Source organism: Anas platyrhynchos, chromosome 19, assembly GCF_047663525.1.
Source record: "Anas platyrhynchos isolate ZD024472 breed Pekin duck chromosome 19, IASCAAS_PekinDuck_T2T, whole genome shotgun sequence".
Classification (NCBI taxonomy): domain Eukaryota; kingdom Metazoa; phylum Chordata; class Aves; order Anseriformes; family Anatidae; genus Anas; species Anas platyrhynchos.
The window spans coordinates 4,709,666-4,730,931 of NC_092605.1; the positions used below are offsets into that span (position 1 = coordinate 4,709,666).

General features: G+C 38.2%; 1 long non-coding RNA gene across 3 annotated transcripts in view; it reads left to right on the top strand.

The window, feature by feature from the left end:
- LOC106015885 (uncharacterized) overlaps positions 1–21,266 on the top strand; it is a 332,132-nt gene that overhangs the window by 237,192 nt on the left and 73,674 nt on the right. For all 3 annotated transcript variants that reach the window (XR_011804085.1, XR_011804087.1, XR_011804086.1), the window contains 2 exons: positions 6,407–6,549; positions 14,429–14,678. This is a non-coding gene — a long non-coding RNA (uncharacterized lncRNA). The remainder of the gene's footprint in view (positions 1–6,406; positions 6,550–14,428; positions 14,679–21,266) is intronic.

Genomic DNA, 21,266 nt, shown 5'->3' on the forward strand with positions numbered 1-21,266 from the left:
GGCCTTAAAGCTTGGTTTTGAAGTCATTATGGCTGCATTGGCTGCTGCGGCTCCACAGGAAAGCTTCCTTCAATGAAGTTGAATGGATGTCAATATGGGCTGATTCCAAAGCCCACTGAAATCAATTGAAATATTTCTGCAGACTTCGGTGATCAGGCTCTCCCTGCCAAATTTGGCACAGCATATTTGGTCCCAAGAGAGGTGCCTTAATATAGTATGGTGTATTTGGGAGAGAAGGAAAAGGTACTATAGAGCAGAATGTAACTCTTCTGTGTTTATTGGTGTTGTTTGTAGTTCAAAATAGACAAAAATGCTAGTTGTGGCATCATTTTTTATTAAATTACTTTCCATTCAAAACTCCTTCGGTAACTCACTAAAATGAAGGGGTTTGGTATTTGCTGCATTTATCTGATTTACATTTGTATTTGTTGGCTAAACTTCTTAAACTTAATTGTGCCAGCCTTTGAGCTGTACTGAAGTCATTGGCCGACTCGTGTGCCCAGAGGTAAAGATGACTATAAAGTGTTCTTAGACAAGTCTCTGAACCATGTTCAAATATTTTAATTGTGAGGATTTTACTGTCTGGAAGTGTGGCTGGGATTTTCTGTCAGAGTTTAAAAGTAGCTAACATATTAATTACAAGCCAGACACCTAGTATCTTCAGGCCAGGTTTACAGGGAAACACTTTTTGTTTCAGCTATGCTAACAGCGTTCAAAAAGTACTCAAAAAAATCACTTGCTTTCATACCAAAGTAAAACATTCCAGTTCAATAAAACAAAACTACGGTTTGTACCTTCTCAGAGGAGCCAGCATTTTGACTCATTTGACACAAAATGAGCTTGGATGGGAAAAGATCAATTGTAGAAATCATTTTGAGCTGGGCAACTTCTGAATAAAGTGGGTTGGCCGGTGGCTCCTGCGGTGTCGATGGAAGAGGTTGCTGCCATTCATCACTACCGAGCTGCTGAAGGTTCCCACTGAGGGGGTGCAGCAGCTTGCCTGTGCGCTCCCTGGCTCATTTCTGTCAAAGTAAGTCAGATCAGCAAAGGCCTGCTATTGAAGCTGTCTGAAGCTTCTGGCATGTTTCCAGCAATTAAGCTGGCAGAGCTGGAACAATTCCTGCTCTGACTTGTTTTCCCCTGTCCCAGGGGTTGCTGGCCCCATGGCAGGGTTGATGGAAGAACTTGTGAGTCAGCTTCTGAATTGCCACTGGGAACAGGCTAGGATGTAAGCATGAACCAAAATCAATGCTAAATCAAAATGAAAGAAAGGGCTATCGCTGCAGTTCACTCAGGTGGAAGAAAGCTCAAGGGTCTCCAGATCCAAACGGGGATTTGAAGATCATCCAAAACCAGCAGTCTATTAGTGTCCAGCTTAGGGAACCTCATCAGAGTGTAAAAGAACTGGACCCTGACCACTATTAAAATGAAAGTGGTTCTTGGAATAAATTATCACAGGGATAGCACTGAGCCTTGCTATTGTAAATCATGTGAGTGTGATACCATTCCTCCGTGTCTTAAGTTTATCCTATATTTCCACTTGTATTCCAGGTGGGACTTGCAGTATTAGTTTTTTATTGCAATTAACTAAATTGTTTATAGAAGTAAGACAAAAAGGACTTTTGTGTTTAGGCTGTACATTTGAATGTCTTTCAGTGCAACTTCCAAAAGACTTCAGATAAGGCAGTAAAATATCATAATAAATTGCAAAAGCCTGCCAAAAACTTTTGTGCATTCTACACAAACATTTGAAGCTATAATAAAGAATAACACACACAGTTCTTTTAATATAAGAATCAAAACTTGTCTACTCACACCTTCAGTCTTTATTTATTTCCTCTATAAAGAACTCCAATCTTAGGAAATGAGTGTGGGATTTGGAAAGAATGTATAGTCCTGATTGTGCCAGCATTGACTATAGGGCTTTGGACAAGCTTGCTGTATCACATTTTCTTGCATTTATAAAACAGGCTGCAATTTAGCAAGGAATTCAGTAAGACCTGGTTAAGAATTTGCAGTAAGAAAGGTGGTATTGACTTTCGCCACTCGAGGAGTAAGAACAGCTCACAAGTGCCCAAGCTCCTCTGAGGCTATAGAGCACCACGAGCCAGCAAGTGGGAAGGCAGTGCTGAATTCAGCCAGCTCCCAGGCTTCCTTCCTCAGTTCTTGCAATTTTTTTCAACGCTGCTCAATCTCTAATGCGCTGTGTGTTCCCTTCTCCCCACAAAAGCAGCAGCGCCGTGGGGCCTGCTGCATTGGTGGTCCGAGTCAGCCAAGGAGGATGAGGCTCAAAGGCTTTGCTGTAGCCCTGCTGGGATTTCATCATCGTCAGCAGTCTGCTGCCTGTGACAATTCCCTGCTTGTCTGCATGCGAACACAGTTTTCATAGTCAGGTGCCTCATCCTAAACTTACAGTTAGCCCCCTCCATTCCCAGAGATGCTAAAGTACCTTCTTGGTTCAGGTGTTAAGCGAGTTAACATTAGAAAGCCACTAGCAATAGGTGAGCTGCTGACAGCATAACTATAAATAGTCCTAGTGCTCCTGTTCCATATATTGTTACTGCCATGCTTTCTTGTATTTTCTGAGAATATCTTCAGTGCTTATAAATAGTGCTGACCTCACTAAGGAAACTGATAAAAAATTTAACGTATCAAAAATTTAACGTATCATTGTAAAAATACAGCTTCTAAGAATCCATCAGTGCGACGGACATTAAGGTAATTATTTTCTTGTATTGATGGTCTTTATCAAAACTCAAATGGAATTTACATTTTACTGGTAGAGATAATGATGCAATTTATTTGAAGTTAAAAACACCCCTAACAAATCAGTGAGGAAAATGACTGGCAGTTAACTATTAAGTCAATCAATGTGGTTTTCCTGTGACTCAGTCTATTCATTATCATAAAGGCTTATTTTCAGTCCAAATCTTCTTTTTCGTATCTGAACTCCAATAAACAGTGTTAAGACATCAAGTATTTATGAAATAACATTCTTCTAATTCAAAAAGACATATGTGAACTGCAGTGATTTAGTTTTCCTGGAAGTGAGAATTTAGTCAGAAGAGTGTTTAAAACCTCTTGCTGTCTTGCAGTTCCTCAATAAACCTCAGTAGGCTCCTAGGAGACTTAGCAGCTGTGCGCCCACAGAAGTGGGTTTTTCTGAGTAGGCAAGTGGAATGGGAAAATGTTTTTTTTTTTTCTTTCTTTCTTTTTTTTTTTTTCTTTTTTACTAGTATCAGTCACCAGATAAAATTGACTTCAGGTGATGCAGTGATTACAGTTCTTGTAATATTCTTATTTCCCTCAGCTGGGAAGAGTATCATTGATCTTGCCTTTAGAAGTAACTGAAAAGCTAAAAGAGCAACATTTAGAGGTAAATAGGGGTTGTTTTGAGTGTAACTGACTGCAGTCTGTTCCAGGGTGGTGGATGCTGAGCTGGGGTATTCTTTTAATCCAGCATATGGATTTGACTAAATTCAGAGACTGTATGGACTGATATAAACTATGCCAAATGCCTCGTGTTCCAGCAGGGTTTTTCTGGCAAAGGGCAGTTATTGGCCTGTACAGGTGCTTCTGCTGTGTCTCCTCTCATTTAGCTGCACTCCTGCCATCACAACCATCGATGGGCTGGGTTTAGCACACTGCTTACCACTGGGCTTTGCCCCAGAATCCATGCATGTTTGCCAACTTCAAGATAAGTTTGGTTTGGAAAAAAGGCTGCAAAGTTGCTGTCTTCTACCGCAGAATGTCACTCTATGTTTTTGATTGTTTCTAAAGCTACCTGCAGTGGATATGGAAAAGAGAACTTCTTGTTTTCTGTTTTTCTGCCACTATCCTTCTCTCTTGCAAGTTTGACTTAATTAAAAGATCAAAAGCAGTATATATTTTTTGATACCGAGGATTCTTTGTCATCTCAATCTGAAAGAAGAGAACACATATCTTTAAAATGATTCTGATATGGATCTTACTGGTTCCTTATTACAGATTCTGACAGTCAATTGTCACCTAGTGCCTATTTAATTTCTTATGCCACATAGAACAATGATGATTGCACTATCAGATTAATAATATATATATGTGTGAGCCAAGGCAGCTACGTTGTAAATTTTCAGGCTATGCTCCTCTTGGAGTGGATTGAGTAGGGATCTTATGTTTCTGCTAGGAAGTAAAGGCATCTCTTCGCAGGGGATTTCTCCCATTGCGTTAAAATCTACTACTAGGGTATTTGGAAGGAAAAAGGTAAATTCTGAGCATACCTTATTTCCTGCATGATGGCCCAGTGAGAAGTGCGGGAACTCATTAGAAGTTTTCTCTGCTGAGCTCCATGCTTGAACCTAAAGGTTGTATATCTAGTAAAAAAGTCATGTTCCCTGGCTTCTTTGTGTGTGGCTATTGTTTAGGTTTGTGTGCCTGTGGACAAGCAGACAGAGTCTTGTTAAAATTGTCTATTTCTATTCGCTGTGTTTTGTTTTTTTTTTTAATATTAATGCATGAACCATTATGCTTTCTGTGGGAAATGCGTTTTTTTGTCGGTGGTGGTTTTTGTAATTACAAACAGCAATTAAGAGGGAAAAGGAGGAACACAGTGAGTAGTATTGTTCTTGTCTCTTTCTGGATTTTTTCTTAAGTTTTGTAATCAAGGTTTTCGCTAAGCAGATCTTTATTATGCAAGAAAATACTTCCCCAGTACTTTTTTAAGCAAAAACAGTTAATATGAGTATTCCAAAAGCAGAGATTAAAACAAATATCCCAACATTAGATGTTGTTCCCTGGTACTTTTCAGATGTTGCAGATGTCCATAAAGCATCAATTATAGGCCTGAGCTTGGTTCCATTACAGCGAATGGGAGGTTTCACCCTCTGATTTTTACCACATTTCCTTTGAAATTAAGCCTCAATTCAGCCTTTTGCCAGCTGGATAACTTTCATCACAAAAGTAATTCAGCAAATGGAATTATTCATGTGCTTAAAACAGATTATGCACTCAGTTGTGTGGTTTTTTTTTTTTTTTTTTTTTTTTTTTTTTTGTAGGAGGCATCCTGAGGCACAGTGTCTCATACAGCACAACTGCAGTTTATAGTCAACAGACTGGAATAGCTGCAGTCTGCATGTCACTTCCTCAGCTACTGTGTGAACCAATATTTTGTGTTCATTTGCAGCATTTCAGAAGAAACTAACCCTCTTGTAATTCCTTCCCCTAAATCTTACTAGTTCGGGAAAAAATCACTTGTACTGATGCTTTGTTTTCAATTGGTTTTGTCTCCCTTAGTTTTCCTCTGTAAAATGGGAATAATCTTCGCAAAGATGCAAAAAAAGGTTAACAGTTAATGCTTGCAGTAAGGACTGAAGATAAGAACCATGTAAGAAAAGATGTTACGCAAAAAATTTCCAGGCTGGCTGATCTGCAAGAGCTGTCAGTAGAATTACAGGACCAGTGAAACTTATGCATTGTATTTTTCTAGAAATAGAGTAGAGGAATTGGCACCTAACACAATTCAAAGGGTGAGAACAAGCCCTCAAAAAGAAAATAAGACTGTTCTGACTTTTAGAAATCTTTATAAACGTCATTTAGTGTCATTTTCAAATACCTTGAAGGGATCATAAAACTTTGCTCTTCTCTGATCATTGTACCACTTAGAAGAGGAAAGGTATGAACAGCCATAACCCTGGCACATTTTTAACAATACTCAGGACCAAAGGGGATTGTAAGATGGAAGCTTTGATAACAAAAACATAAAGATGTCATTGTCAACTATCTCAAAATATACACGCTTGTTGTAAATGTCACATAAGCCTACAGCTAAGTGATGGATCGCAGTTTCCTACGTTTTTGAAGTACTCCTGTTGATGAACACTTTAACTCCTTCATGAACAAGTTATTCTTTGTCCCCAAATTTGCCTTCTGTCCTTATGCTTGGTATCACTGAAACAAAATGCCTCATTTAATATGAGTCAGTTGCAAATACAGGCTAGAATTTTGGTTCTACGCTGCACAGAGGAAAACAAATACTTGGAAAATGTTCGGTAAAAAACACAGATAATAGCATAGATAACTTTGCTAACAATAGGATGAAATATTTCCTCTTCGTTAAAATAATAATGGCAGTAAGTGGTAAGCTAAACTGAGTATCAGAGACCTAAGGACTAACTTGTGTCTCAGTATATGTCAGCAAAGTGTTTAACCATAAGATTAAAACTAAGCAATTGAATGTAAGCATCCTTGTTCAGCTCTGCGCACAGTAGACCTCTTGGCTGAGTAAAAGGCATGCAAAACTATTTTAAGAACATCAGGTATGACAGGATGGATCTTGGCCCATTAGGCCTTGACCCAGTGATTGCTCATGTTTGCTTGTGTTTGCCACCAGACTGGAAACAGTTTCTAACAGGGACATTTGTTATTGCAGAGCCAGGTCCTTTTGGTGCTCTGGAGGTCTCAGAGGTTTAAATGCTTGAGGATTGCCATTTTCTGGTGCCATCAAGCCCTGCTTCATGCAGTCTCTCATCATGTGATGTGGAGAGCATGCTACTTATTTTTCTACATGATTAGGTAAGTCACACGCACACCCTAGCCCATGGAAGTGGAGATTAATTAATTGTTTCAACTTCTCTATCCATACTATTTCTGGACTCTGCTCCTATTTTTTTAATCTTGATCACCTGTTCTACAGTTATCTTTACCAAAACCAGGAGTCAACAGCCTACTTTTCTTGTACAGTTTGCTCAGATAAACTTGTATTTTTTTTTCCTCTGGAACTGTTGGACTTTTCTTTGTGTTTACAGATGTTTATGCTTTTTACCTGCCCTGCTACAGAGTAGAAACAAAATAATAATCTTTCAATAGAGAGCTACAGGTGCATAATACAGAAACCATGTATTGCCAAAATTTATTAAGTTCATTAAGTTTTTGGAAAGAAACTTCATCACATTAAAATCTGTAATCCCAGTAAATTAAAAGATAATTTGGAAATTACAGGCTGGTGGGTAGTGTAACTGAACTGTTAAAAATCTGTTCTACAGATTGCAAGTCATTAATAATTAGTATTACAAAACATATTACATCTTTGATTGGGGGGAAATGGACTGAGGCTAGTATTACATTATTCAATTAGATTTAATTCCATTTGGTGTGTATTTTGCTTTATTTCAATTGCAATCTGTAAAAGGATCATGGTAACAACCATCCAAAATGTCAATTAATTTGTGTATAGAGCAAATAGCACACATAATAATTTCATCATATAGTGCAGCTCTGTTGACTGACAGTGGAAGTGCTGCTAGGCTTACTATGGTTAATTAGATTTCTTTATGCATTGTACAACAGCATTACAGGCATAATTTATAAATGAGTTTATTAAAATTTCTGTCTTCATAGAGTGAAAGCATGTTAAACTTCCTTAAATGTTTGTTCCCACCTTTGCATGCTTTGCCTGTTCACTAAGAAAATGTAATATGTAATACTGTGAGCAGGGAGGGCTATATCCATCCAACCTCTTCTCCTTTCTACTCTTCTCCAAATTAAGACCTTAATTGTTTACTCTGAGTTTTGTTCCGTGCACTGCTCCCACATTATGATCACTTTCCTTGGGATACATAGCATCTTTTGTTCTGACGCTGCATCTCCATTAGTCTGAAGATTTAAATTCCTCTCCTTCTCTTTCCTTTATCTCCTTTCAAGTGTCAAGTTTGTTTACTCTCTTATTTGTAAGAAACCAATGCTACTTGCATAAACCTAATTTATTCCAAAAAGAATCTTAATGCACCATAAAACTAATATTGTTCTCAAGGTGCTCAATAATCTGACACAGCACACAGACTTTATTTTATGGTGGTACTGCTCTATGCAATACCACATATAATATTCTGTATTACCTGATTATTATACAGAAATCATCCATTTTAGAACCTTGATCGCTAGGCAAGTCCTTTCATCAAAATATCTGCAAAAATAAACATCTGCGTTAGGAGGGATATCTTCAAGATCTCTAGCAGAGAGTTCTTGAAAATTCTGCTTGAAAACTGCTGCCTCGTCTGAGCTGAACATTTCAGACACAAAACAAAAGGGAACTGGCTGAGAAGTTTAAGTTGCATCTATTTGTTTCAATCATTTTCCTAGGTGCAAAGCATTGTTACACAATCTTGCTGGTTAATCTACCCAAGGTTCAGGAGTATGTGTAGCAGTTGGCAATTTATGGATGTAATCAAGCATTACTTTGAAATCACAGTAGTATGGGGAAAGGACTGTAAAAACTGAACTGAGCCTCAGTGACAAAAGTAGTAAGGAAGAGGACAAGTGAAAGACCATAGCAAGGAGGTAACTTGTTCTTATTCTGGCCACACGTAGTAGTAGTAAGTGAATCATTTCTATATTTAGCCCGTTACACAAAAAAAAAAAAAAATGCCAGTAGAGGATTTAGTAATGATAATTGAAACACCTTTCCAATAGGTTTCATACATCCAAATCCTTTGCTTCTTACTTAGCACTATTTTACTTTTGTCCTGCCTATTGTTTCGTGCATGGCATGGTTCAGAAAAGTCATCCTTGTAGATGGTCTTTAGGAAGAGAATCAGTGACATATTCTTTGTTACTGGGTTTGTTTTAAGAAGTTGAAATGTAGCAAATGTTTTTGAACTAAGCCCTGTATTCTGCAAACTAATAAATGTCTACAGTAGTACAGCATAGCAGAGCACAGGAGCCTTGACTCTCAGAAGTTGTTCAAGATGGGAGATCTAAGAGTACTAAGAAACTCAAGGATTAATGTGGTAATTCTTTACCATTTCTTATTAGCCTAGAAAGGAATGACCAGGAGTTCGCAATGCTATTATGATATGTTTACAGTCAAGGCCATTGTTATTGATTTTTCTGTGCTTCGAAACAGTTCAGATGTGAAAACAGTGTTCATGATACACCACAGACCAGGTCCATATAGAAGTTTAAATGCTTAAATCCTACTGGGTAACAGAGCTAGCTCACTGTAATTACTAAAGCTTGCACCCATTTTCCCTTTAGCATCAAAACCCAGATTCCAGAAGGACAAATCTGAATCAAATGTCCCGTCTTCCTACCTTAGACTAAATGTTCTGGTAACACTACAGTACAGTACGTAGATGGGTACTTCATTTTTTTCAAAAACTGGAGTGGAAAAGAGGTTATTTTTATTGCCTAAGATATACGTGTAAAAAAAAAAAAACAAAACACATTGCTATATTTATGTTAACAGAGCTAAATCTGAATATATTTTTTCAGTCTTTGAGGCCACTTTCAGAAAGAAAAATGTTGCACAGAGAAAACTGGAAGAACTGGTGTAGAACTGCCCACACTACAGATGAGGAGCATGACTACAGTATTTTCTGGCATGATAATGAATTACCTGCTACTTTAGCCGAATTGTCAGATATGAGACCATAGATCCTGCAGGGAGCAAAGCTTTCAAATGCATTATATTTGCATCACAAAAATATGTTTCTATGAATATGCCTTGTAAAATTCATGCCCGTCATTCTTGAAACTGAATCCAGTTGCCTACAGATATTTAAATCACTGTTGCTACTAATAGGCTTCTAGCACAGGGACTTACTCTTTTTTAGAAAGCAGTGGCAAATAGGAGGGAAAAGAACTCCTGATTTTTTTCGTGAAATAACCCAATTTTGCAATTGACTTGCCTTCTGCTACCATGGCTTTTTTTGCTGTGTTTGTCTGAGACAGTCCTTTCACCTCTGCTTTATTTCTTCTGCATGCATCGAGTCCCTGTGGATGACAGGCTCTGATGTACAAAGCCTAGCACAGCTGGGCCCTGCTGTCATCTGATACTACTTTATGAAATGCTGCTTCCACTGCTGAAATTGGAAGTCCCATTGCTCTGACCCGTATTTCCCTGACAAATGCTTGGTGTATGGTCTGTCTTCTGGTGGCATTACTCATGGTCACTTCCTGTGAAAATAGGCATAAGCTATGTTCTTATGGGCTTCTTAGATAAACCTCCAGGAGGGGCTGTGATGTAAATGGCACACTCCAATTTGAGAATCATCTTTCTACCACTTGGTGGAGATTTGCTAGTGGCCAGTTAGGGGAAATTTAATTTGAAGCTTTTTGAGCACTTTACTGATGGAGAATCTTTCTAGGAGTTTTTGAAGAGCTTTTCAGTCTTTTCCCAATGGCTTTCCAAGAACTCCTGGATCTAGTATCTCTATCATGTTTGTGTAGATCCCCTGATACCTAAAACCCCAGGAAGACCTTAAAACTCTATTGAGATGGCAACTTCTTGATCCTTGATATCTAGATCCCTTGGTGTGACTGTCTACAACCTGTCCCACAACACCGACATTTCATCTTACAGTTTTATGGAACCTTCTAAAAATGCAACATGGTGAAATGATTATTTTATGGGACTTAATTTGTCTTTTGGGTGTTTTAAAGTGCAAGGATTGTGACGGTTTCATGGGAGATCTTATTAAAAGAGAGAAAAGAACTTTTTCCTGTTGTTTACAAGTTACTAAAACTGGGAATAGCAAAAACAGGGAATATTGCCAGAAAGGAGAGTCAAAACAGTTCAAAAGTATGACATGTCACAGGATTTGAGTTAATAACATCTCCACCATGCAGTGAGTATGGAATTGCTGTTGATAAATAAAGTACTGAGAACAGGCCTGTAGTCAGAGCAGAACCACAAACACATCTGAAGGGATGAAGATGGCGTAAGTTCAAAACACACAGGCCTTCATTCCCTTGTCACACAGTATGTGACTTGAATTAAGAGCTTACTCTTCACCCCTAATGTTCTCATATTTTATTGAAGAGGCAATACTCCACAAAGACTGAGTGTAGTATCAAGCAATAGAAATAACACAAAAAAGAAAAGCACAGGAGAGGACTGAGATATATAGACTGAATTGAAGATAAAACACAACCATATTAAAGTCACTGTATTAAAAATAAGTAGACCTGATTTTCTTCTGCATCGGAGCTTCCTTATGCCACTTTGTCAGAATAATGGGGCCATGAAGTGTGTATAACTGTAATTACTCCTACTCCAAAGGTCCTTTAAGTTGACAGACTGGTATAAATGGAGCATTGTATAAATGAGAATTGAGTTCCGTGCGGAGTAGATCGCATGTTCCTCTGAATTCCAAATGTATTCTAAAATTTTAGGTAGAAGAGTGGCAGGGATATCTCCCTCTATGGAAAATGTGTATTTCACAGTCAACGTTTTGTCTATAGGAGAATTTCATTGGGCTTCACTGTGCAACTTTGCCCTACATACAGGTATGCTCACCTATGCAAAGGCAGTGAAAATTTTGCAACATCATACTGTTAAAATTCTGTAGCAACATTGTTCAGCTGCGAATGCAAAAAGACTCAGACTGAGATCTTACATGATACAGATCAATTCAGAGGAATGTCCTAGGACTCTGGAGAAAACTGAGGAAAAAAAAAGTGTGTGTGGGGGAAGACGACACTGTCCCAGAAGGGTGTTAACCCTTCATTTCTTTCAAAGGGTCTGTGGCTACCATTCCAGTTGATTCATCTGACAGCTGTTCTGAGACCAAAGGATGCTTTAATGGGAGATTCTCTCTTTTTGCAGTTCCTTTCTAGACTGAAAGGCTGGCCTTCTGTGGCAGCACTTCTTAGGTATCAGAAGCATCAAATGCTGCATAGAGCATGTTCTCTACTTACATAATAAATAGATGGCCAGCCTAGAAAGATGCTTTTAAAATCATAAGATTTCTCTAGGGGTAGGATGAGGTCAGAGGAGCTGGGGATGTAATATGTTTCCAACAAGGAAATTGAAAAGCAGGTGAGAGAAACTGCCTTTCAAGATTCTCCTTTATTATTTCCCTTTCTTCACTGAAATTCATATCAGGACAAGACCCACACAACACTTAAACAATCTTGTAAGTCTGCTAGAGTATAAAATGTGCTGATCTGCTCAGGTGAATTGTACCTGCGGTGTCTGTATAGGTTAATGAAATCTAATCCTGCACTCTTGATAAAATCCATTAAGTAGTGACCAGCTGTTTCAGCTGGAATCCCAGCACTGCTCTATCTTCCCTTCTCTCCCATCTGCCAGTCAACAAGGTTTCTCAGGGAAGTTTTCCATTTATAATCTTGAATTCTGTAGCCTTGCTGCTTTTCAATAATTTTGAATAAATAAATAATTGTGTAAAACACAAAAATAAGGAGAATTTCTGGGACCTGGTTGTCAATTTGTTTTGGACTGTTTTATTCTGGGAGCAGTTTCCCTTGAACGTCTATGATAAATTTAAATAGGGTCATACCGATTATTCCCTATATTGTTTGGAAACATGTCATGGCTAGCTAGAGCTCGTGCTGCCTTCTCAGTCTAAATACAAGAATGGCTGCCCTGGAGTCTTTAACAGCAAATTTCACACGGTAAATTATCCTGATAAAAGTACATCTGGGAATTTGAGAGATCACCAGACTTCTGGCCAAATGCAGATTTATATGAGGAGAGTTAACCACCTCTGATTAGTGCTTCTGGAATTTTAGCTTGTGAAATGACTGCTGAGCCAAGATGCACCCACCAAAATGCTGTTCCTGCAAAACACTTAGTCATGATCTGAAGTTCTTTGCTGAATTGGGGCTTGAGGCTAAATAAGTTTTAAAAGGAAACATAACCTCGACTGTTACATATACAATGGTAAGTTATGTAGAAAAACTTCCGTTATTATATTTTCATTCAGACAATCCAGCGGAATTAGTCAAGAGGAATAAACCTGCCATCACTGACAGGCCTAGGGGATAATCCCTGATTAGCAATGCCCTCCAAGGCACATCTTTTGGTATTAGCCTCATTTTAAAATAGGAGGTTTTGTGTTGCAAAAGTGAAATTGAATAACATCCTGCAAATAAATCTGAAATATGTACAGTCCAATTCTATAGTAGTCCTACCTACTTTTAAAAATATATTATGCAATTGTGGTGTCTCAAAAAGCACCGCTCATCTACAAAACAGAGACAGTAGGAACAAGAACCTATACTTGAGAGTACTTTGGTGAGAAGAAAAAAAAAGGAAGTGATAAGGAAAATCCAGCCACTGCTTTTCTTTCTGCTGGAGAAATAGTGATGCTATGATCTCTGACCTTTTATTAACAAGGCAGTCTCTTTCAGAGGACAGTGATTCATTGCAGGCCACCTTATCTGCATTTGAACACTCTCACCCCCAAGGCATCCCTGTGTCATATACTGTAACTACAGATGGCAATAGATTCCTTGTACTAGCAGAAACAGATCCATGAAGTTTAAAGTGCTACTTTATCCTATCTGGAATATAGAAGAACCTTTAATGAGATTTAGAAAATTATGGATAAAGCCTAGTTTAACTTTTGTAATAAAACATACATCGATATCTCTAACTAATGTGTATTGTTGCGGTGTAAGCCTATAGAGAATAAAGGGTGTCCTATTTGCATTATAAGTTGATAAAAGGAGTATGATACAGTATTTGAAGGTGGTACAAAGGCTGAGATTTTCTATGGGAATAAGAAAGAATAAAATGACTTTCTTGATCTTGCCAATTGTATTTTGCAAATCAAACCGCTTCAAATCAAACATTGGACTGTCAATGATAGGTAAAAGAGTATTCCTTACACAGAATGGGTAAAGGGATCCGTTCTGACTGCCCTTTCAGCCAAGGTTTGGTATGTCCTTACTAACAGTGATACTCTAAATTATCCAAATGAGAAGTAATCATGGCTGAGACACCATTAGTTCTAAAAAAAACTATGACCAAAACAAGTAATTATGTCTGTGTAGTTACAGTTTGAAGGGGAACTTTTAACCTTGTAAACAAAAGGTTGTTTTCTTTTATTTTTATGATATTTACGTAGTTCCTTAAGTTCTGGATGACTTTCATTCCCATCTACACCTATGTATCAGAACTAAGTATTGGATATAAACACAAATGTCCAATGATCCTATCTGGAGCTAATAGCTTTGCTACTTCCCTTCCCTGATTTACACATAATCAGAGTATGTGTAAATTATGTAAATGTCATTGCTGTTTCTTCCTCAGTACAGGCTATTTTCCCTTTGTTCCTAGTCACAGCTGGTTAATTGCCACTATCCAATCTGGATAGCTCGTTTTAAACTCTCCAGATGTAATTAGGATTTCTAGTACATTCATATTAAATATTTTATCAGGCATAAGTTATACATTTATTCTTTTAATGTTCATGACCTATGGCACATTATCATTAGCTGTGCCTAAACTGGAGGGCTAGGGAGTGTCCCATAACTTGAAGGTCTGGGTATGCTTCCAGATGCTATTGCTTGCTTTCTACTTCATGACCTTGTTTTCATCAGAGCGAAACCCAGACACAAATAGAGCAAGAGCCATGGCTCATTTCAGAGGTTTCCCTGTTTGGCTATGGGAAGACTGTTCTCATTGTGTGCCTCCTTTGTCATCTAGGTGTGGTGCCTAGAGAATGGATGTGACATATTATCAGCCAGAATGACAGAGCAGCAACATGCCACTTGCTCTACATCTGATTAGGACAAACTGCCATCAGAAAACTGGAGAAAGTAGCTATCTGCGGTTATACATACTTCTAATATGCATGTGAAGAAATGGCTCATGTGGGGACGTCTGCAGGGGACAAGGCAGAACAGTGTGGAATATTCCTAACAGGGCAAGAATCTGATTTTCCTACCAGCAGCAGGTAAAACTGTTTCCTTGTAGACAGCTGAGAACGTGAGAAGTGCAGTTCAATCTCTGTTGCCACTTTTCTCTACATCCAAATGTCTGCCCTCTTTGATTTTTGTCTGTATTTCTCATTATATTATAATCCTATGTGTTTTTGAGCGTGTTTTGGTTTAGGGGTCTCCTTGGGCAACTTCTGCTCTTGTGAGTAATCCTTATTCGTAAAGAGCTCAGTTACGGTCAATAGGGTCTTTTTTTTGGGGGGGGGGGGGGAGGCAGGGAGGGAGAAACATTACTCCTTGTATTTATGAAGATCTATTCTTCTGAATAAAGATTTAGCTTATGATAAATAATGGTAAGTAATGCCAGCAGCTACGGTCTGGTTCCAGCTATACCAACTCAAATGAGCTGAAAACTCACCTCCCTGTCAGTTTTCCAGCTTGGAAAAATAAATAATTCCATAATATTCAGAACAGTTTCTCCTCCTAGTAGATTATGAATTTTCAAAGCGATGCTTAATTAGTCTTGTTAGTTGTTAAGGAACTGTGGAAAGATATCATAGGACTGGTAAAGAAGGATAAACCTGGGCATCAAAAACTAGCCAGGAGCTGGGAAGCAGATAAAACAAACCTCCATGCTTTATCTTTTTATGACAAAATTCTTTCATTCAATTTGCACTACACACCCAACATCAATACAGTGCTAGTTGGATAACAAGGTGCACTAACAAAGAATGTGACTGAAAGACTACAAGGAATCCGCACACTTTCCTTACTATTAGAAAAATGTTGATTAAAACTGGTGCTCATGGTAACTTCTGATGTGACATAATAAAAGAAGCATATTGTCATTAGTCTGTAGCCCTTTTCTTTAACTGAATATATAGAAATAGATATTTTGATAATTTGTGTTTTCTAGCTCTTCTACTAGTAGGATGGGGGGTTTGGTTCTGGTAATTACTGGCTGCCTTCTCTCTGTTTTTGGACTCACAAAGTCTGCCACATTCAGGTGACAAGCAATTGAAGAACTGAACAAGCTATGTCATTATATTAACAATATAGTTCATAAAGCTGTCTAGGAGAGAGAAAGTCAAACAGACAGTGGCGTTCTTTTTCTTTTGGTGTGGATTGTTCTTACATTTCCATGAAATAGACACAAGAATGAAGCCCCCAGCTCTGCCATTTCCTCCTGGCTTCCAGTGACCCTTCAGGTCTCTCTGGCCGTTGGTGTCACATGTAAGAAAGGAGTCTCACTTGCAGGATGGTGTGAGAGAAAATTAATGCAGTCCAGAATTCTTATTTTGTGAAGGATTACTGGGTGGTGTGATGTATCATATTTTATCACACTCCTTTTCCTCTGGCCTTTCCTTTGCATGCCTAGGTAGCTTCTGGGCCAGAACAAATGCTCAGTTAGGTGCAAGAAACGGATGGCAGAGCCCTGTTGGACAGCTCTTGAGACCTTCTGCTTCTCCTTAGCCCTGCATCTCACTTGAGGACAGCATGGCATGGAAGGGCCTGGTCTTTTCTCCACATTGATGTTAAAGATGTTCACAAAGTGCATGTAAGCACTTACAAGGCTTTGAGAGTTAGGAGGAGCAGCATTACTTCAGCAGTATTTTTTTAAAGTTTATGGATGGGTGTATTGTGAAGGAGAGCTGATTTCATCCCTAGCTGTGGTACAGCCTTGCTGTGTGACCTTGGGCAAGCCACTTAACACCTGTGTTTCCCTATTCCCCGCTGTGTAAAATATTGCTGATGCTTATCTAGATTAAAAAAGAGCAGTGAGGCGATGTTCATTAATTATTGTTGGAGAGTGTTCTGAGATTCAATCCAATAAAAGCATAGGATACAATGCTTTGCCCTTCTAGAATACATTCATTTGAGGAGGGTAAAGTATTATATCTTCCACTTTATGTGAAAAGAAAGAAAACCAAAACACCACTTGGAAACCTTATTTTAATTGGCCTTGCGCTTTGTGTTTTTTGTTTTAAACTGTACGCAAGGCTAAACTCACAGGTTTTTATAAAACACAAAAGATGGAGCCAGGCACTTTATGTGATTTGTGTAAATAGTTTAGGAATCTGCTCCCAATGGAGTCAGGCATCTAGCATGCTTGGGTGGCTCCATCAGTCCCAAGAGAATGCCCACCTACATCCTTAGGTGGCTAATTTTCTCTGTCAGTCTAAGCTGTAGATTTACCATTTCTAATGCTTAAAGATATAGAGCAAACTTAGGGAAAAAAAAAAAAGTTGTAAAGCTATTCTACAGTATAGCCCTCCATGCCATATTGGATTTTTGAAATATTTTGTAATATGAAGTTTTGGGGTGAGTCGTTAACATTTTGCCCTTATTTCTTTCTGTACAGTAGTATCATTTCATTTCTGAATTGCATTGCTATTAAGGGAATGTCTTAACTGATTCCTTAGATGTAGACTCTCAGTACTACAAAAGCTGAACATGTTGGAAAGCTCTTGGATTCAATCAAGGAAGTAGAGACTGTAGAAACTATTCTAAGATGAGTCAGATCCATTTCTGTATTTTCAGAGGAAAATGTAAATATTTCATGTATTCTTCATGAGATAAGTATATGCCTCCTTTGGATGTGCTGGAAGGAAATTCAGGTTCTTTGGATAATTCAAAATTTTAAGGCAGTAGTATATCAATTATTTTTGTATTTGAAAAAGAGAATATATTTGTTGCACCATTTTTTTTTTCTCTCCTGCATAGCTACGTTGTAAGGAAAAAAATATGGACCCTAGCTAATGTCACAGTGAGCTGTAAAAGTCTCCTTCCAAAACAGACCAAGGAGAGATGAGCCATCAGTCCTGCATGGCCTTCTGCACTGTGCAAAATAGAGAATTTATTACAGAACAGCAGGTTGTCACAAAAGTCAATGCCACAGTCAGTTCTAAGAAGCTTGGCTGTTACAGAGTTAATTTTGTGGGACAGTATTTTCCCAGGTGGAAAGGCAGCAGAGAAGAGAAGTATACCTGGGAGAAGAGGTATTGGGTGGTTGCATAAACACTCTGATTGGAGCTAGGTGGGTTGGATTCTGAGTGCTACCGCAAATTCCTGGGTAAAGCAGAAACAGAGATGGTTGGGTCTGTATTGTTTTAACTATTTCAAAAACCTTCTATACTGCATATATGCTTCTTTTATTTTTCTTTTATTTTAATTATTATTATATATATATTTCTAATTTTGTCTCATGTTGTCCTTCCATGGATTTCTACTGCTTTGCTTTTGAATTGCTCTGTGGGTAACTGGTAAGAATAAGAGAATTAATGGTTGAAGATTGCAAGCTGTTGAGCAGGGTGTTTTCACTGGGAGAGCAGTGCTAACTAACACATGGTCTTCTTAATGCTTTATTGTTATAGATACTTTAAAAACTCGTATTCAAGAGACAATGCTATTTTACAAGAAAAGTTTCTTAATTGTTATAGTATTCTATTAAATGTGGTTTCTTCTGCAAATGTGTATTTTTACTTTTTAAAAACTATTAGCACAATATGGGAGTGCACGATTCAAATGGAGAACTCTGAATGCTGGCGTAGTACGTCAGAGAACAGAAGAGAGTCTTCTCTTGGTATACAGCCGCATGCTGCCATATGGCTGATTCTCTGGGAAAATTCGTGTTGGTGCTCATGGGGACTTTGCGAAGTGTGCAACTCGGCGTGATGCTCTGCTTGCTCTGGAGAGAGCCTCTCCTGCTTGGAATTAGAGAAACTCTGGAGGGAGGGGAGAGAAACAGGGAAAGATTATCGTGAAGGTTCCAAAGACTTGCTTTAAAGAGAGCTTTAATATTTGTGCACATATCTATTTACATCTGCACATATATAAAAAGGCTATGGTGTTTTCCAATCTCATGAAGATAAGAGCTTAAAAACAGTTGCACGGCTTCTTTACATCCATTTCTGCTTTGATGATTATAGGTTCCTGCTCTGCTGTTACGTTTTGGCAGCCATCAAGTCTGTGCATTTCCTCCCTTCCTCCACCAGGCACCATTTCTTTCTTTGTGAGATGTGCTGGGAGTACAGCGATTGTTATCATCCTGAATACTTAGTACCAAATTAGATGTGTTTTTTTTCCGGTCGCTGCTCTGAGCAGCAGCTGTCTTGGTTGGATAATAGCTTACTTTGTTTGATACAGTTGGATGAAAAATTGAACAGAACAGGGAAAAATCAATAATTCTCCCTGTAATGAAAGGGATGTGTATCAAGGATAGTTTTCATAGATATGTGTGTTGAATCATCTCATATGCGACCAAATATTAGGTAAATTCTTTCTATTCTTATTCAGAGGAGTAGTTCCAGGTAGTCAAGAAGTGAACCTGAAGAACAGAGTTTAACTTTCCTTACTGTACTGTAGCTCACCAAAACAGGTACTGATACATTTTTAAGTGGCTGCAGATGTTTGGATATTTAGTATAAAAGAGACTTGATTTATTTTTTTCTTCCCAAAAAATAATACTACTCAAAAGTGCATAGTCTGTACACCTCTAAATTCATTTAGGAAATTTTAGGCCTTAAAAGATTGGTGTTATAACTAACACTGTTTCCCCAAAGAAATTGTTGGGTGTCTGTTTGTTATTATTTAATATTTGCAGTTCTTCTGTTGCCTTGGATGTAGTCAAGATTCTTTGGGAGGGATGGGGAAGAGATGTTTCTGAGGAAAAAAATGACAGAAAACATTAACCTTTTCTATCGTTCACTTCCTTCCACAGACAAGGGAAGCAAGTTCCCTTCGTGTTTCGATTTGCTTCTTTTCAGGTTAAGTAAGACAAACAGAGAGGTCAGCATGGTTTTCTCCTGATCTAATGCTAAACCTACAGGAGTTGTCTGGTGCATGAACCCGGTGGGTCAACACGGGTGAGCTTGTTCTAAAGTCTTGAAAAAAGAGACAGTAAAAATGATATAAATAACTTGGCAAATAGCAGGGAGGAGAACAATTATTAAATATATATGTATATATATAGAGAGAGAGAGAGAATCCAAGAGAGTCAAGAGAGTCCAACAAATCTTGGAGACATATCACTTGGACAGAACCTGGTGCATACACAGCCAGGTGGAATAAGGACATTGTCTTTATTCTTTGTTTTTTAAATCTGAGAACAAAAAAAAAAAAAAAAAAAAAAAAAAAAGGAAAAAAAAGCAGACTAACAAGAGAGTTTGAAAGAAACCTGTGAAATCTTTCTTCCTCTTGTCCTAAAAGCCTTCCTTGTCCATGCTGAGGTTAAACTGATCAAGAGCCTAAATCAACAAGAGCAATATGAGTGTCATGAATGTCCAGGAAGTCATTAAGGGTGGTGTGATATTTTTCAAGCCCTTTCCTCTCTGGGTGTTTCTATTTTAATAGTACAAATTTTAAGGACAACTGTGTGTGTGAAGTGAAGGTGCCTTTTCCCTTTTTATTTTCCTCCCTCTCTTCTGTCTCTTTCAGAAATCTGTTGCAGACTGCCACCTCTAAATCGTGCTTAGAGGCTTCTGATCTCTGCAGTATACACTATGGCGGCTTGTGCCACTGCTTTCTATTGTAATATACTAAGTCATTTAACACATGCTTGTCCTTTCAGTGAGCTGCTGGAAGGCCTTCTTTAGCTTACGGTGTTTGGGAACTTGAGGTCTTGACTCTAAATGCAGAGATGATTCTAGTATGCAGAAAGCAATTACCAGCCTTGGAACCTGTCCAGAACGGCGAGGTTAGCAGCATTCCTCTTTTCAATAGCGCCCTGGTAATATTAATAACCAAAAGCTCTGTTAGTATATCTTCCTGGAGACATGCATTCTAATAGGCAGTCATGGTCATATACTTACTTTTCTCAGTTTTCATTTGAATATATATGAATACATTTAACACCAGGCAGAGCACGTTGAACAGAGAACTTGCAGATAGATGCGCAGCATGGAGACTTATGGAACGCATGCCATGATAAAATGGGAACAGGTAAATTATGGGTGTTGTAGTGTATAATCTGCACTATTATCATAATTGCTATCTGCATTATCTTTTGAATGGAGATGAAAATATTTTATATAACAGAATTAAATACCAGTGTTTGTACTATATTTAATACTTTGATACCTGATAAGTAAGTTATGCTGTAAAGAATAACTCAGGTGGAATTTAGATCACTGCTTATAAAAGATCTGAGGTGCAACGTCTGAAGTTTGAGTGTTGCCGAGGCTTCTAGAATACTTTGTGAATGCAAGACCTTGAAATTGAATAGAAGTTAATTAAAGAGTGCTACTAATGAAATAATAGGGTTGTTATTCTCTTTTACAAAATTGTTCCAAACTATGACTCTATTCTACTATCCTGGTGTTTGTTGTGATTAAATGTCTTATGGCCAATTAGCTCCTAAGTCTCGGTGTGCCATCCTGCTATAAACTATTTCCTTGTTTGTGTACTGAAGTGGTTTTCTGCTCTGGTGCACTTAGCAGTAGTCAAAGGAGGTGTCTTTCAGTTTTCTGCTTGTGAAGACCTCTGTGCCTTCAGCTTCACAACAGGCTATTGGAGTTCACAGTTTTGGGGTCAAAAATAAGCAGCTCTACGTGTGGGATTTGCAGCTGCTGATGAACAGCATTTATCTGGCAATTTGAAGAAAACTC